The sequence below is a fragment of the Phoca vitulina genome, unplaced genomic scaffold, assembly GCF_004348235.1.
Source record: "Phoca vitulina isolate PV1807 unplaced genomic scaffold, GSC_HSeal_1.0 scaffold8, whole genome shotgun sequence".
Classification (NCBI taxonomy): Eukaryota; Metazoa; Chordata; class Mammalia; order Carnivora; family Phocidae; genus Phoca; species Phoca vitulina.
In genome coordinates this window covers 22316402-22331860 of record NW_022589711.1, presented here as the reverse complement: position 1 = coordinate 22331860, position 15459 = coordinate 22316402, and the positions used below count along the sequence as shown (strand labels likewise).

Genomic DNA, 15459 nt, shown 5'->3' with positions numbered 1-15459 from the left:
CCACTTTTTCTCCATCTGTGTTGCCAACAACTTAGTTCAAACCATCCTCATTTCTTACAGGTGCTATTGAATTGTCATCCAACTAGTTCCCTACATTTACTTTTGCCCCTTCATGATCCATTTAGTAATCATAGTGGAGCAAAAATGACCCTTTAAAAATATAAAACGGGCACCTGGGTGGCTCAGTCGTTAAGCGTCTGCCTTCGGCTCAGGTCGTGATACCAGGGTCCTGGGATCGAGCCCCGCATCGGGCTCCCTGCTCAGTGGGGGGCCTGCTTCTCCCTCTCCCACTCCCCCTGCTTGCGTTCCCTCTCTCACTATGTCTCTCTCTGTCAAATATAAAAAAAAAATAAAATAAAATAAAATATTTAAAAAAAAATAAATAAATAAATAAAACAATTATTGGGGGAAACTCATCAATATGAATATGAAGACTGTGAATTTTCACAAGAGAAATAACAATGTATACTTCATTTTAATCATCCATTATCATCCATCTCTCCATCCAACAAACATATAGTAAGAATGCCATGCAAAATGCCAGTACCAGAAAATCTAAATCATTCAATAAATACCATTACCAATATTATTAAAGTATTGATCAATATTATTACCGTATTTATTGAATGAGCACACCCATTGTGTTAAGACTTTACACGCAATATCATCTTTAGTCCTCACAAAAATATTACGAGGGGGATAATATTATTATCTACATTTTACATATAAAGAGATAAAGTCTTATAGAAGTTGAGTCACATATTCTAAAGTCCGTGAACTAGCAAATATCCGAACTTAAAAAATCAAAATCTTAAAGGAAACATAATAGTAGAGAATGGAGAAATCTAATATTCAGTGAGTAGATGAGTCACATTATTGGAGAACAATAGAATACAGACTTATAAAGCCCCACTGCTGAGATTTCAGACTGTCTTAAACTAGTTGCTAAGAGGCATAGGTTTATTACATCTTCTCTACTTTTTGTTGTGCAGTAGCACAGTTTTGGGGGAGATCCCAGGCATGTGCATCATTAGAGTTTTGTTTAAATAAAAATTAACAGAAATAAATTGTTAGTTTTTCCAACCCCTTTGTTTTATTTAACTAGTAACTTTTTTCCAACTCCTTTGTTTTATTTAACTAGTGAAAATTCCAATGTAACTTATTATTTACTTCCAAAGATTCCATTATTTTCACAACACTTTTTCTGCTATGTTGACAGGAATTTAACAAGGGATTAAAATTTAATAACTTCTATTATTCTTTGTAGTTACAAGGTTCTCAAGTCCATGATGCATTCCCAGTTACAGATTCTTTACATTGTGAAATAGGAGATTTCATTAAAATTAAGTAAAACATGGTTCTGCATATATGAAAAGATTCATAAGATAAAGGCCCATTTTGTATCTTTATTTGGTTCAAATTTTCAAAATTAAATTGAAAACCCCTGTGTATACTATGGTAATGTCCTTAGCCATTCAACATTGCCAAAACTTATTTTTTTTCCTTTTTATATTCTCCAAATACTCTACAACTTCAGAGATTTCTCTCCTTTTGGGTCATAAGTTTTGATTCCCCAATGCCACTGCATTGCTGTTATCCAAAATCCTATTAATGACTCCTTGTTATTTTCCAAATCACTCTGCACAGTATTCCTGCTCTGTTCAATATACTGACAGTTAAGTCTGTAAGTATTTTATTTCATTCAGTTCTTAACTTTTCTCATCACTGTGATTCAAATTTTCTCCACCTTTTATTTTCTCTCTCATACTGGGTATCTGGAATTATCTGGACAACTTTTTCTTCCTTTTTATTAAATTTTATTTTAATGCCTTCCTTATCACAGGGAAAATTCTCCTGCCAATTAATTCATTCAGATCTTTGCAAAATGTGTAGTCTAGCTTGCCAAGAACCCCTCTGTATAGAATCCTAAACTCTGTAACCTGCTGTTTACTTAACGTATCTTTTCATTCCAAAGTCATAGCACTCAGCTAGAAGGAATAAAAAAAGGCAACAGAGTCCATCAGATTTCTTCCCAGAACCTCAAAAACCTGATAGTTATTTTCCAGCTTTGGGCTAAGTGCATTATTTGTATTCATTTTAGTTAAGCTGGGTTCGAAGCCGTCTAGTCATTTCAATGGGTCATAGCTATCTGGATATGTTTAAACTCTGATTCACTCATCAACATTAGTTAGTATCACCTATGTAACCTCTTATTAGCAGTTTCTTAATAACCTTTGAGGAGAGAAATTTTATTTCTAATTACCAATTTCTAAGTCATTTCTGTGTGTATGAATTGTTATTTCTTTAGAAGGTTTAGGAAGACACTTGTAAAGAAATGCATATGTATTGAATAAGGCTCTAAAATTTATTTTCATGTTCATTTTTCCATTTAGCAACCTTTGACACTAACCTGCTAAAACATTTGCTCAGAAATGTAGAGGACATGTTTACCCCATTTCCTACTGAATACTGATTCATATAACTATGAGAAAAGCATGTGTTTTAAACATTTTTATCCCTTAGAGCTACCAGCAAATGATTCTTCAGCTGATTTCTTCAAAGCATTTTTCATATCACACAAGCACAGTTTGTATTTGCTCTTACTTGTAACACTTTTCGAGTGACTCCTATATTTTAATTAAAGTGCATCCAACTGAAAAGTCATTAGCATAATGTGTAAGAAGGTGGTAAATACTAGATTTACTAATATGGATAATAAGATGAGTGTTGTTCATTATATATCCTTTTAAATCATCGAATTCTGTCTGTGATGGTTAAAATAAAGATTATTCAATAAAAAGTGCCAACCTTGATCCTTATTTCTTAAAATTTCTGCCTGCTTCTATAAATACACATCATAATATCTTTTTCTTAGGTCACGTATTCCTTTTGCCATTAATCTTGAAGTTTACCAAAAATGAGTTCAAAAAAAAAAAAAAAAAAGGCGGGGAATACTGATAACAAGTATTAAACTGAACCAATCTTAACTTCCGCAGCTTAAGTGAAAATTTTTCACATAAAAAAACTGCTTCCCTTCTGCCTCCTTGGAAAATATGCAGTACTAAATACCTTAAGTATTTCCTGCATAGACACTGAAAAACCATAAACAGAATGAATAAATACCAAGTCTATTCACATGTATGAATAAAATTCATTAATACATGGAAGCCTGAATAAATGTAACAGATATAGCAGGTCCATGGATAAAAACAGTATTGTAAAGATACATATAATCCATCTTTTTGAAGGTCACCTTGTCAGCACACATCAAATTTAAATTTTTATACCCTTTGATACAATATGTCTACTTTTAGAAATATGCCATAGAAATACAAGAATGTTCACTGAAAAGTATTGCTATTAGTGAAAAATTAGAGACAAATGAAATATCTACAATAGGTCAATGGGTAAATAATGGTTGATCTATACTTTACATAGAGTTGTTAAGATAAGCTCATTCATCATTCAAATCATTCAGTAATTCATTCAATAAATATTTATTAAGAATGTGTCATGTGGCAGATAGTGTTCTATTTAGGACACACACCAGTGAAAATGTAAGACAAACTCTCTGCTTTCACAGAATATTTATTAGGTGATACCTTGTTTTAAAGAAAATTAAGAAGAAACATTATGAAATACCACTGGTGAAAAGTGCTATAGAGAAAAATAAAATGAAGTAAGGTAAGGGAGCTGTGAGTGAACAAGACAGGTGTTCTTTTATAGAAGATAATCAAGTGATATTTGAAACTTAACTGAGTGGGCAAGACAAGAAGAAATATGGGGGAAGAGCATTAAAGGAAGAGGAAATAGATCAAAGGGCACGAGTTGGGAGCAAGTGCAACTTATTTGAGAAACAGCAAGGGGCCAGTGTGACTAGAGTTCAGTGTATAAGGGTGGCAGAGGTTAAGAAATGAGTTCAAAGAGATAGCTGAGAAGAAAGATCACTAAGACTCAAGCAGGCTATAGTGAGGATTTTGACTTTTGCTCTTAATAAGATTTCAAATGACTGGAAGGTTTTGTCATGAGGAATGATGAGATCTGGCTTATGTTTTAAGTGGGTCATACTGGTTGCTATCTGGATAATAGGCTGCAGAAGGCAAGTGACGGAGGGACATCAGTTAATATGCTATTAAAATAGTTCAAGTGAGAGGAGATAGTCTCTAGACTAAAATAGCAGCAGTAAATGTAATGATACCAGATATATTTTAAGGCTGACCTGATAGGACTTGCTAATGATTTGGATATGGGGTGGGGTATAAGAGAAAAAGGGAATGGCAAGTATGAGATAGGTCATCACATGCTAATATAGAAGCATGATATATACATATATATGTAATATATCATAATATATGATGTATTATCAAGTGAGATCAAACAAACCTGCATAAAAAATTTGTAGAACTGGACCATTTTAATTTTTTTTTTTTTTAAAAAAGGCCTGGAAAGATAGATACTGATAAGGGAAATTTTCAACTTTGAATTGTAGGCCTTGCTCCTGGGTTCCCAGGGAAGCTATACTTTAACATTTAGCAAGGTCAAAATGACTACCTGAAACCTCAAACCTGGGCTCTATTTCTGCCCCAAGCAGACTGTAAATCTGCTTAAAGAAAGTAACCAAAAGGAGCATTCTGAACAGAAAAGATAAGAAAAAGTAAGAAACTTTCCTGCCTCCCATAAGATTAAAGTCATACAGCCTGCATATACTAGAAACTTAAGATAAGGTCTCAACTTTCCGAAAAGTTAATTTATAACTTTTTATGTAAATGTATATAACCTTACACAAAATGTTCCCTTACTGGAGCACTCTCTTATTTGTGAAAATTGTGTATCCCGGGCAGCTGTCCTAACTTGGGCTGGAATAAAGCTCTCTCTCTCTTTTGCTCTCTCTCTTTTTTTTTAATTCTGAAAGGTTTGTTCATTTTGTGTCAACAATACGAAGTTTTTTTTTGTTTTGTTTTTTTTTTTTTTAACAATACGAAGTTTTAATTAGGAGTTAACACTAAGGAAGTAGTTAACGTCCTTTAAGAGAGCAAGTAGAAGCCAAAAACTTCACATTTTACTTCATGGACTTTGCTATTATTTATTTTATTGCTAACATGTATAATTTCTGTAAGTAATACAAATACAGGGGTGCCTGGGTGGCTAAGTTTGTTAATTATTTGCCTTTGGCTCCAGTCATGATCTCTGGGTCCCAGGATGGAGCTTCCAGTCAAGCTTCCTGCTCAGCGGGGAGTCTGCTTCTCTCCCTCTCTCTCTCTCTCTCTTTCTCTCTCCCTCTGTTCCTCTCCCTGGCTTGTGTTCTCACTCTCTCTCTCAAATAAATAAATAAAATCTTAAAAAAAAAGAAATACAAATACAAAAGTGGAAAAATGTATATATGATTACATTAAATATAAAGCTTCTATTTTGAAGATACTACAAAGTGACAAGACAAATTATAAACTTTAAATACTTACAACATATGTAATAATAAATATGTTCAGAATACATATTCAGAACATATAAAATGAATTCTCAAAAATCGACAAGAAAAAGAAAACATAAAATGAAAAGAGGAGCAAAATACTTGAACAAAAAAGGAAAAAAGAATGGCTAATAAATACGAAAAGAAACTCACTCTCATAAATGAACAGGAAATGCAAATTAAAAATACCCTGAAATTATTTTTTTTACATCCACTGGCCTGGTAAAAGTTAAGTAGTCAAATTAATTATTATTATATGTGATGTGAGGATATAAAGCTATGTATAAAAATGTGAAGTAACAGACACTCTTATCCATTGTTGGTAAAATGTAAATTAATACAGCCACTTTATGAAATACTGCATTGTAAAATAAAGTTGTAAATATATTAAAAAAAACTATTTTAAAATTGCTTCTGTAGTGAAAGAAAGGAGAGATGATAACATGAGTCTTTAAATTAGAGGTGACTATTAGCTCTGATAATTCACTTGTAATTTTCAATAACATAAATACTAAATGATTTACTAATCAACTTCTCAATAGATAGTGATTAAAACATTTAAAATGTAAAATTTGTACTTTATTTTTCAAAGATATAAATACTAAATTGAGTTTCCAAATGCAATTTCTCATTAAAAAAAATAAGTATTTGGTTGGCATACAACAAAGTATGGCAAACCTAAGTTACATGGTATGGTGAAAAATATAGGCTATGGAAAATGCAGAAAATCCTGAATTCAAATACTGACCCTGATACTAAATAGAAAGTAAGTTTAGAAAACGTATCTATTATGTGTGCGTCACTGTGCTCAGTGGTGCTTATCAGGCCATTCAACACAAGGCTCCAACCATAACTAGCTCCCCTTCTTGTCTGGATGGGGGTATGAGGGGAAGCTAAGCGATGAGTTTCTTCCTGGTATAGCATGGAAGAATGGGACAAGTACTCAGTCAGCTTGGGTAATAAAAAAGGATTAAGTTTTCCAAGACCCCTGGTTGCCAGAATTAGGGCTACCAACCTTTTCTACCTTGAGCTCAAACCATGTAAACCACAGTTACCTAGATTGCTGAAAAATAGCAAACCAACTCTTTAATTCCAATCTTCCTTCCTTACCAGAGACCATGCTACTTTTTCACGACTACCCCAGGTCATAGAGATCTCTTCTTTTTCTAAATTACCATAAATCTATGGACTATGAAACCAAGTTTGCATTTATAATGTACTCAGCACAGTTTTCTGTGTTTGTAATAAAGGAAAAAGTTTATAACTTAGAAATTTCAATCAAAAGATGTGATTTTAACCCATGACTTTAACACAGTGATTTGAATAAATTTAATTACTTAATCTTATCTAATCTTCAAATTCTGTATCTATACAATAAAGAAAACATATGACTTCACAGGGTTGATATGAGGGTGTTATACCTCCATAACTTAAGATATTGATAAACTTTGAGATACAATGTAAAACAGAGCTATGATAATGATGATGTTGATTTTTGAGTTCATAATCTATTATATCATAAGCAGGGATTGTCTCTTAAATACCTGAATTCTTTCAGCTAAAAATTATTTACCTTTTTACTAAGAAGTATTAAAAACTGAGTAGTTAGTAATGAGTACTTTGTAAATACTACTGCTTTATCAAGTAAGTTCCTCTTCATTAAAATAAAAGATAATGAAACTAAAGAAGGCATATTTCAAGTTTTTTACATCACAAATATGAGATAAAGTATATTAGAACAAGAATTTAAATCAAATGATAGGTAAAAAGTAATGCAGGATACAAAAGTAGATGGTATGGAACCAGCATCTGGTTGTAAGACAAATACTGGTGATGCTAAAGAAAATGTGCCTTCTACCAGAGCATTTATTATTTTTTCTTGAAAATGGGATTTGAAACAATGAAGCAATTAATGAATAAGAAATGAGTTATTTTTCACTATTATGTCACTGCCAACACTGAATATCAGATCTTAACTAAATAAAAAGAAAAGCCAAGAAGTCAAAACTAAAATATACTTTATAACCAAAGAATAATAAAAAGAAAACATAAACATAGGCTAAATTATAAGAAAATTGTAATTAGTCAATACCATCTCTCTTAAATCACTAATGCCAATGGAAAATATTTCAATGTTTAATGCTGAAGAACTAGGTAGAAATTATATTGGTAAAAATAATATATCACAATGGAAAATGGCAATTGTGATGTGTACAGAACTATACATATATAAAGTAATGAAAAGTGGGGCGCCTAGGTGGCTCAGTTGGTTAAGCATCCGACTCTTGTTTTCAGCTCAGGTTATGATCTTAGCGTCCTGGGAACGAGCCCTGTATCGGGCTCCCCACTCAGCGAGGATTCTACTGGTCTCCCTCTCCCTCTGCCTCTCTCCCTGCTTGTGCTCTTTCTCATAAATCTTTAGAAAAGTAAAGTAATGAAAAGTGAATAAAGTTCAACTTGGAGATATATCGTGAAACAATACTTAAAATTAGGTCACAGAATCAGGAGGCGTGAGAGTAGACAAATAATTAGTTATTAAGGAGTAAATGTGTCTTCGAAAGATTCTCTCTTACAAATGATTATCAGTTGTGGGCGCCTGGGTGGCTCAGTCGTTAAGCGTCTGCCTTCGGCTCAGGTCATGATCCCAGGGTCCTGGGATCGAGCCCCGCATCGGGCTCCCTGCTCGGCGGGGAGCCTGTTTCTCCCTCTCCCACTCCCCCTGCTTGTGTTCCTGCTCTCGCTGTCTCTCTCTCTCTGTCAAATAAATAAATAAAATCTTTAAAAAAAACAAAACAAAACAAAAAACAAATGATTATCAGTTGTTTCTGTTTAATTTCCATTGTTCAGTATTTTCAATTTTAAAAATCCAATTACTAAAGTTATTTGTTCATGAATTAGTACATTACCAGCTGAGAAAAAGGCACAGTCCTTGACTTCACAGAATTTCAAGTTCATAAAGGAGAGAGCCACAAGTCAGTACACCTCAGAACAGCAAGGGCAATAAGGGTTACACCACCATTCTGCACAAGATGCTATGGGAGCCTAGGATCAACAGTGATTAACTCTTGCCTAAGAGGTCCTAGGCTTCACAGACCAGACATGGTATCAGTATGTGAATTGGGGAATGAACGGTCTTAGCCAGACCAAGAACTAGAAAATAAGAGAATCCCTAGTAGGTAGAGAGAAACAGATTAGAAATTATGCCCACAGGGCTCTAAGATGGAAATTGTGGTTGGAACATAAGGCTATTGGAAAGAAAGAATACGAAGCTGGAAATTCAGGTGCACACTAGGTTTCCAAGAATCTACAGAGCCCGTTAAATACAGTAACTTCAGATAATGCAAGTCATCGAAGGCTTTAAAACTGAGGTTGGCCTAGATAGAACTTCATTAAGTTAGAAGACATTGAGTGAAAAGGACATTATTTTAGAAAGTGAAGGACACAAAGAGTGTAGTATTAAGACTGTTAAGTTTGTGGACATAAAGCATTTAATGTTAAGACTTGAATTTCTAGTAGTCAATATGGATTATGGTGCTGGGGCTCAGATAAAAGTTCAGGACTGTAGAAAATATTTTGATTAATATCTAGCCTTCTATGATTATGGTAGCCACAGTTGAGATGTCGCAGGGGGGAATAAGTTTAAACAGTAAAGGAAAAATGGAAGAGAAAGCGCTGAAAACACTGATACTTAAATAGCAAGGAGAGAAAGGAAAAAAATACAATTTAAAATTGTATTTGCATTAAGTAAAAAATTTCAGGAGTAAATTCTCATTCCTCTTTCCTTCCTTTTTAATGCTTTTAAGTCATTAAAATTGTTACCTATTTAACCCTATATCATTCTCTTGCAATCCCTATTAATTATAGAGGTTTAATGTCATATACTGTACTAATAGATAATACTATTTAGCATGTTATATGCACACTTCATTAAATATCTCATTGAATTCTCAAAACAATCCCATGAGGTCATTAATTATTATTAACCAAATCTTACTAATAAAGAAACTGACGCAGAGAGTGGTTAGGTGATATACCCAAAGTTACACAACTAATAAATAATGGAGCAGAGTTTTGAAAACAAAGCCCACCTTCTCATCAACTACATTACTTCTATATACTTCATATCTTTTATTACCAGTAGTTACTTTTGTTTTATGTTATCATTTTCACCTTAATGATTTTAATTAAATTCTGTATTATAATTAAATTTAAAAGAAGTGAAAAACCACCTACAACTCCTACTCTATCAATCAGTAACCTAGCCAGATTCTCACTTATCGAGGACCTGGTATATACCTATAAATAAACAGCAGTGTTCTTGGTTTTGAATTAATAATTAAGTGCAACAGACATAGTAATAATCCAACACCAAAGTTTCATCTAACATCATATTTGTTTAGTGTTATGAAAGGATATAGGGAACACAACCAAATTCCATACACAGCAATAGGCAACAGCATAGCAGGAGACTCCAAGGCAGGGCTTCCAAACATCCCACTCACTCAGAATTCAGGACATAGAATCAAAAAGACAATACAGGGTATGTGAAGACAACCTCATTTCAGGAAACCAATCAGCACTGAGCCCCTTAAGCTTTTATACCTTGCTCTGATTCTCTGATGTATCAATATAGTTACTTATCACCCAGGAAGCCATCTCAACAATTAGGTACAGGTACTTGGTTTAATAAAAAGTAACCTGGCCAGATTCTCATTTATCTTGGATCTGGTAGATACCTATAAATTCCTTGAATTTGTGGTACAAGGAGGCTGTCTGGAGATAAGAGAAAAGATGACTAACCAGTTATTAATACTTTCCTTCCACCATGAATTTAATTACAACATGAAATGATTTCATTTAATTCATCTTTATTAAAATATAATTACATGTTAAATGCTTGTTGAGGTTTTTCTTAAAATTGATTTTTTTAAAGATTTTATTTATTTGTTAGAGAGAGAGAGCACAAACTGGGGAGCGGCAGGCAGAGGGAGAAGCAGGCTCCCCGCTAAGTCCCCGATGTGGGACTTGATCCCAGGACCTTGGGATCATGACCTGAGCTAAAGGCAGATGCTTAACCGACTGAGCCACCCAGGGATCCCTAAAATTGATTGATTTTTAAGATATCTAATCTCTTCTAACTTTCAGGGAAGCAAAGTAACATCAATAAGATTTGTTACATTTTCCTAAAGCTTAAAGAATGCACTGATCCTTAATATTTGAAATATATTTTAAAATATCCAAAATATCCAAAATTACACCAAGGTCAAATACAAACTGTAACAGAGTACAGACTTTGGAGTCACCAAAAAAAAAAAAAAAATTAGTTTCTTTTGTGTGGTAGCAATGATAGAAAATGTCCTTGATGACTTATAGGACAAACAAAGCATATAAAGTACATATGAAAACAACTGATCTATAAAACAACCTAATTTTTAAATGAGTATATCTATTTTAAGAACATACAAAGTGTATTTTACTGAAGTGCAAATGAAAATCCCAATTTTTGCCCTTGTACTTATTTTTAAATGGTTGGGAAAAATAATCTATCAAAAACGTGTGTAGATTTTTATTTATTAAAATTACATGAAGAATTTTACTGAGAAAATGTTGATTTCTTACAGTTTTGCCATATTTCCTTTTCTCCACATACATTTTGGGGGCTGATACTATTTCCTGTGTATCAGAACCATAATGGTTTTAATAACTGCAAATTTGCTCTCCTTCACTTTTCTGCAGCCTTTAAGATATGCTTAAAGTTCTCAACTTCAATCTCTCACTTTTATTAGTAATTATAGATTTATATATTTTTCATCATTTGATTATAGATATAAATCCGTGAGTATTTTTGTGCTGCACTAAGTGATTACCTTTTTTTTACTTAACCCTCAAAAATCTATAAAGTAGGTGACATTATTTTAGTTATTTTACAGATGAGAAAACTAAATATGGAATTGCTAAGTGTTCTGACAAAAGTCATACAGATCTATATTTTTATCTTGTCAGGCTAGGAATGTATAATTCTTTTTAGAGTAAGTTGAGAACCTGTCCTAACTCCAGTATCTGGCTTATACAACCTTCATTAGACTTGGTCATATACGAATTACTTGCTCATTCAATTTGTCCAGATGTGCAATTCAGAAAATACAGGGTAAGTGAAGACTATTTCCTTTCAGGGAATCCATCAGCTCTGGGGCTCCCTACTGGACAACACAAGTCTATAAAGGAAAACAGACTCTTGGGGAAGATGGTAAATATGGAATCACAAAATCTATTTAGGGGTATTTTATTAATCCAAGGGAAAGGTGATGGTATCATGGACCAGAGTGGTTACAGTAATGGTTTTAAAAGGCAATCAAGAAACAGACTCTTAACTACAGAAAACAAATTGATGGTTACCAGAATGGAGGTAGATTGGGGATGGGTTAAATGGGTGATGGGGATAAACAAGTACACTTGTTATGATGAGTATCAGGTGTTGTAAGGAAGTGTTGAATCACTATATTATACACCTGAAAATAATATATACTGTATGTTAACTGGAATTTAAATAAAAAAATAAATAAAATTTTTGTTTTAAAAGAAAAAAAATTCTGAATATATTTTTAAAGGAAAGCCAGAGAAATTTGCTGTTGAACCCATTATAAAGTTTGAGGAAAAGTGAAGTAAAAAAAAAATACCTTCCAAGTTTTTGTCTAAAGGTCCTGGAATACTGGGATCTCCCTTTTGTGAAACAGTGATTACTGTGGAAGGAACAGGTTGAGGTGGGTTAGGAAGGAGTTCAGATTAGTATATGTTATATAAGATGCCTGATAGACATCCAAGTTGACCAGGTACACTTCTGGATGTACAAGTCTGAGTTCAGAGGAGAAATCTAGGTTGGAACATATATTCAGGATTCAGTTAATATAAAATCTTGAGGCTGAATAAAACCACATGGAGAGTAAATGGCAATATGAGAATCAAATTACCAATCCTTGGAGGAGAAATCAACAAAGAAAATAGAAAAGATAAGAAAAGAACCAAAATAGACTGATGTTATGGAAACTAACTGATAGAATTGTTTCAAAAAAGAGGTAGCTAATATATATGACTAATGCTGTTGATAATTCAAATAAAATGAAGGCTGAAAATTGACTTCTAAATTTGACAATGTGAGCATATGATCTTGAGTTGGGTTGTTTTGGCAGAACAGTTGGACAAAAGTGGAATGCTTTTGTGAGAAAAGATGGGGAATACAGACAGCCCTTGCATGGAGAAGTAATGAAGACAACGTATAGATAATTTTTCAAGGAATTTTTTTAGAGAAACGTGTAGTACCTGAAGGGGGATGAACATATGGCAGCATATTTATATGCTGATGTATATAATATAATTGATGATGCATTAGATTAATACTATTAATATTAGAGAACATGTATCATGAATTGCATAATTCACCTTTCTTACATTTCAATGATAACTTCCAAAATCTTAAATTCACTTTTGTTATCTCCTTTATTTTCATTTAATAGTTAATTTTTATAGTTTCTTCCCCAGGAAAATATAGGCTGCTAGCTCATCTTTCCTCTACAATTTTCATATGATGTATGTATGCATACATATGTGTGTATATGTAGAGACACTTATATGTATACTTCACATAAAGATATACAGTCTCTACTATGAGACAGAATGAGAGGTTTGAACTAAATTATCTCTTACTCCCCAGATCCTTTTTAAAGGACTAGAATCCTTTCTTACAGTCTCTCCAGAGATTTGCTTCATTTATTGGGAGCAGTTATTTATAGAGCTATTGCTCAACTTCACCTGTCACTATGAACACCTAAATCTGATGTATTGATGACCCTTTCTTCTTGACTGAAAAAAAATATGTTTACCACTTCAATTAAAATTATTTATTAACAGGATTAATGACGTTTTTTCTCTATCTCAATCTCTTAGAAAATTTTGTTCTTGGTCCATTTTTATCTTAACATTTGTTGCCTGTCTCTTTTCAGCTTTGGTGATGTATACTGTACAGAACTTAGAGCAGCTAAATTTGTCAGCAGTGCTCTCATTTATAAAAAATAAAGGACTCCATGCTATTCCTTACTTTAGGGTTATGTTTATTATTGCTTATTTTATTTAGACTGATAACTAATCAGTTCATTCTCATTGAGTCTTTACTCAATGCAACGTGAAAAAGTTAGAATTTTTTTTTTTTTAAAGTTAGAATTTTTTAAATAGGATTTGGACCACCATTCTAGTCTGTCCAAATTAGCAATGTGTTAGGCCATTAAGAAAAGATAGCCTCATACGCCAAAGTTGCTTTACAGTTTCCAGGTAGATGGATTTATAAATGCTTCTGAAATTAATAAATACAAAGTGTTAGGAACCAATAGCCTATTTTATCTATGAAGCATATCTTTTTGCCAAGATTTTTTGTTTGTTTGTTTTTGTTTTAGCAAGGGAAGAGGGGGGAAGAGGAGAGGGAGAGAGAGAATCTTAAGCAGACTCCACACCCAACCCAGTGTGAAGCACAACGAGGGGCTCGATCTCACAACCCCTGAAATCATGACCTGAGCCAAAATCAAGTCAGACAACTTAACCGACTGATTCACCCAGGTGCCCCACCAAGTATTTTTTTTTTTTTAATGTCTGACTTTGTACATTTAGTTCTATGAACAAACTTCCTGTGTAATTAATATTTTAAAATCAATTTATCAAACCTCATAGGAGACAGAAACAATGATATATTGAGATACGATCACTTCTACCAAGGAGTTTACAACTGAATACTAAGGAAAGAAGAATAAGAACAACAAAGCATACTTCCCTGAAATAATAACTGTAATACAAGGCAAATATGATAAAGGCTATAAACCGAGTATAGATTTTTCTGTGAAAAAGTTGGCGAGAGAACTATAAACAATTAGAAAGATGCCTTAAACTTTAGAAGTGTCACGCTTGGATTGAGCAGGCATGTAAATATATACGATTATAACATTAGCTCTTATACACATGCAAAGATAATTCCTACTTTTTGTGCACTCATCATTTCAGAATTAAACTGTCAGTGGTATAACTATTGCTTTTCTTATATCTTTTACTTAAAAATTAACTTCATTTATTATGTTCCTGTAGTTGAATTATGTTTCCCATTGTTCATTTACATATCTTTTGATTACTTCTAAGTGACCATATCTTTTAAAAGTCTTGACTGTGCCTTACGTGTGTGTGGTGTAGAGGTGCACCATTCCTGGAAATACCGCAATACCGGTCGATGGAAGGGAGTGGATGGAGCAAGCCAATATTCCACCTCCCTGCTCCAAAAATCCATTTATATATTATCTTCAGATAGAGGACATATCAGATATCAAGCTGATAAGAACAGATACTACATCTGATTTAGCCAAAAGGCCAAGAAGCAATTGACTATGTTTTAAAAAAAAATACATCAGTTACAATTACAATGTGCGACCTCTAGTCATGGAATTACTATCATCCCTCTTTATTGCAATGCATTTCAATAATCTGAGTGGAGATTCATTATATTTCAAAATACACAAAATCTGAAATTTAGGTTTTGAGATTAGTCTTTAAAAAATGCCCTTTTAAGGTCGTTTTGCTACCTCACTCACCTACTTCTCCAGAGTCCTCCTAGGTATAGAGAATTAACAACATTATATGAATATTTAATTACCTTTAAACTTTCACTTGGAATCAAGGGCAATAATAAATATAGAGCTTGAGGTATAGAAAAAAGAGCATATAGAAACTACCTACTGCCATTTATGTAGTATATATACAAGTGCTTGAAAAAGTTGATATACATTTTTATAATCATTTAACCTCAAACTCTAGTATAATGGATTAATAACAGCTTGATATTTTTATAGTATGTATGAAATAGAACCATGATGTTTTTAATTAGCTAATTTTACATGCTTTAAAACCATCATATTTCAAAAATATTTTTGAGAAGCCAGATGTTTCTCACTGATATATTTTTA

At 33.0% G+C, this 15459-nt stretch overlaps 1 protein-coding gene and 1 non-coding gene across 14 annotated transcripts in view; both read right to left on the bottom strand.

Moving 5' to 3' along the window:
- EPHA6 (EPH receptor A6) overlaps window positions 1-15459 on the bottom strand; it is an 811402-nt gene that overhangs the window by 666260 nt on the left and 129683 nt on the right. The window lies entirely within an intron of this gene.
- Window positions 14690-14878, bottom strand: LOC116634211. The gene has a single exon (XR_004299911.1). It is a non-coding gene; the product is annotated as a U2 spliceosomal RNA (small nuclear RNA).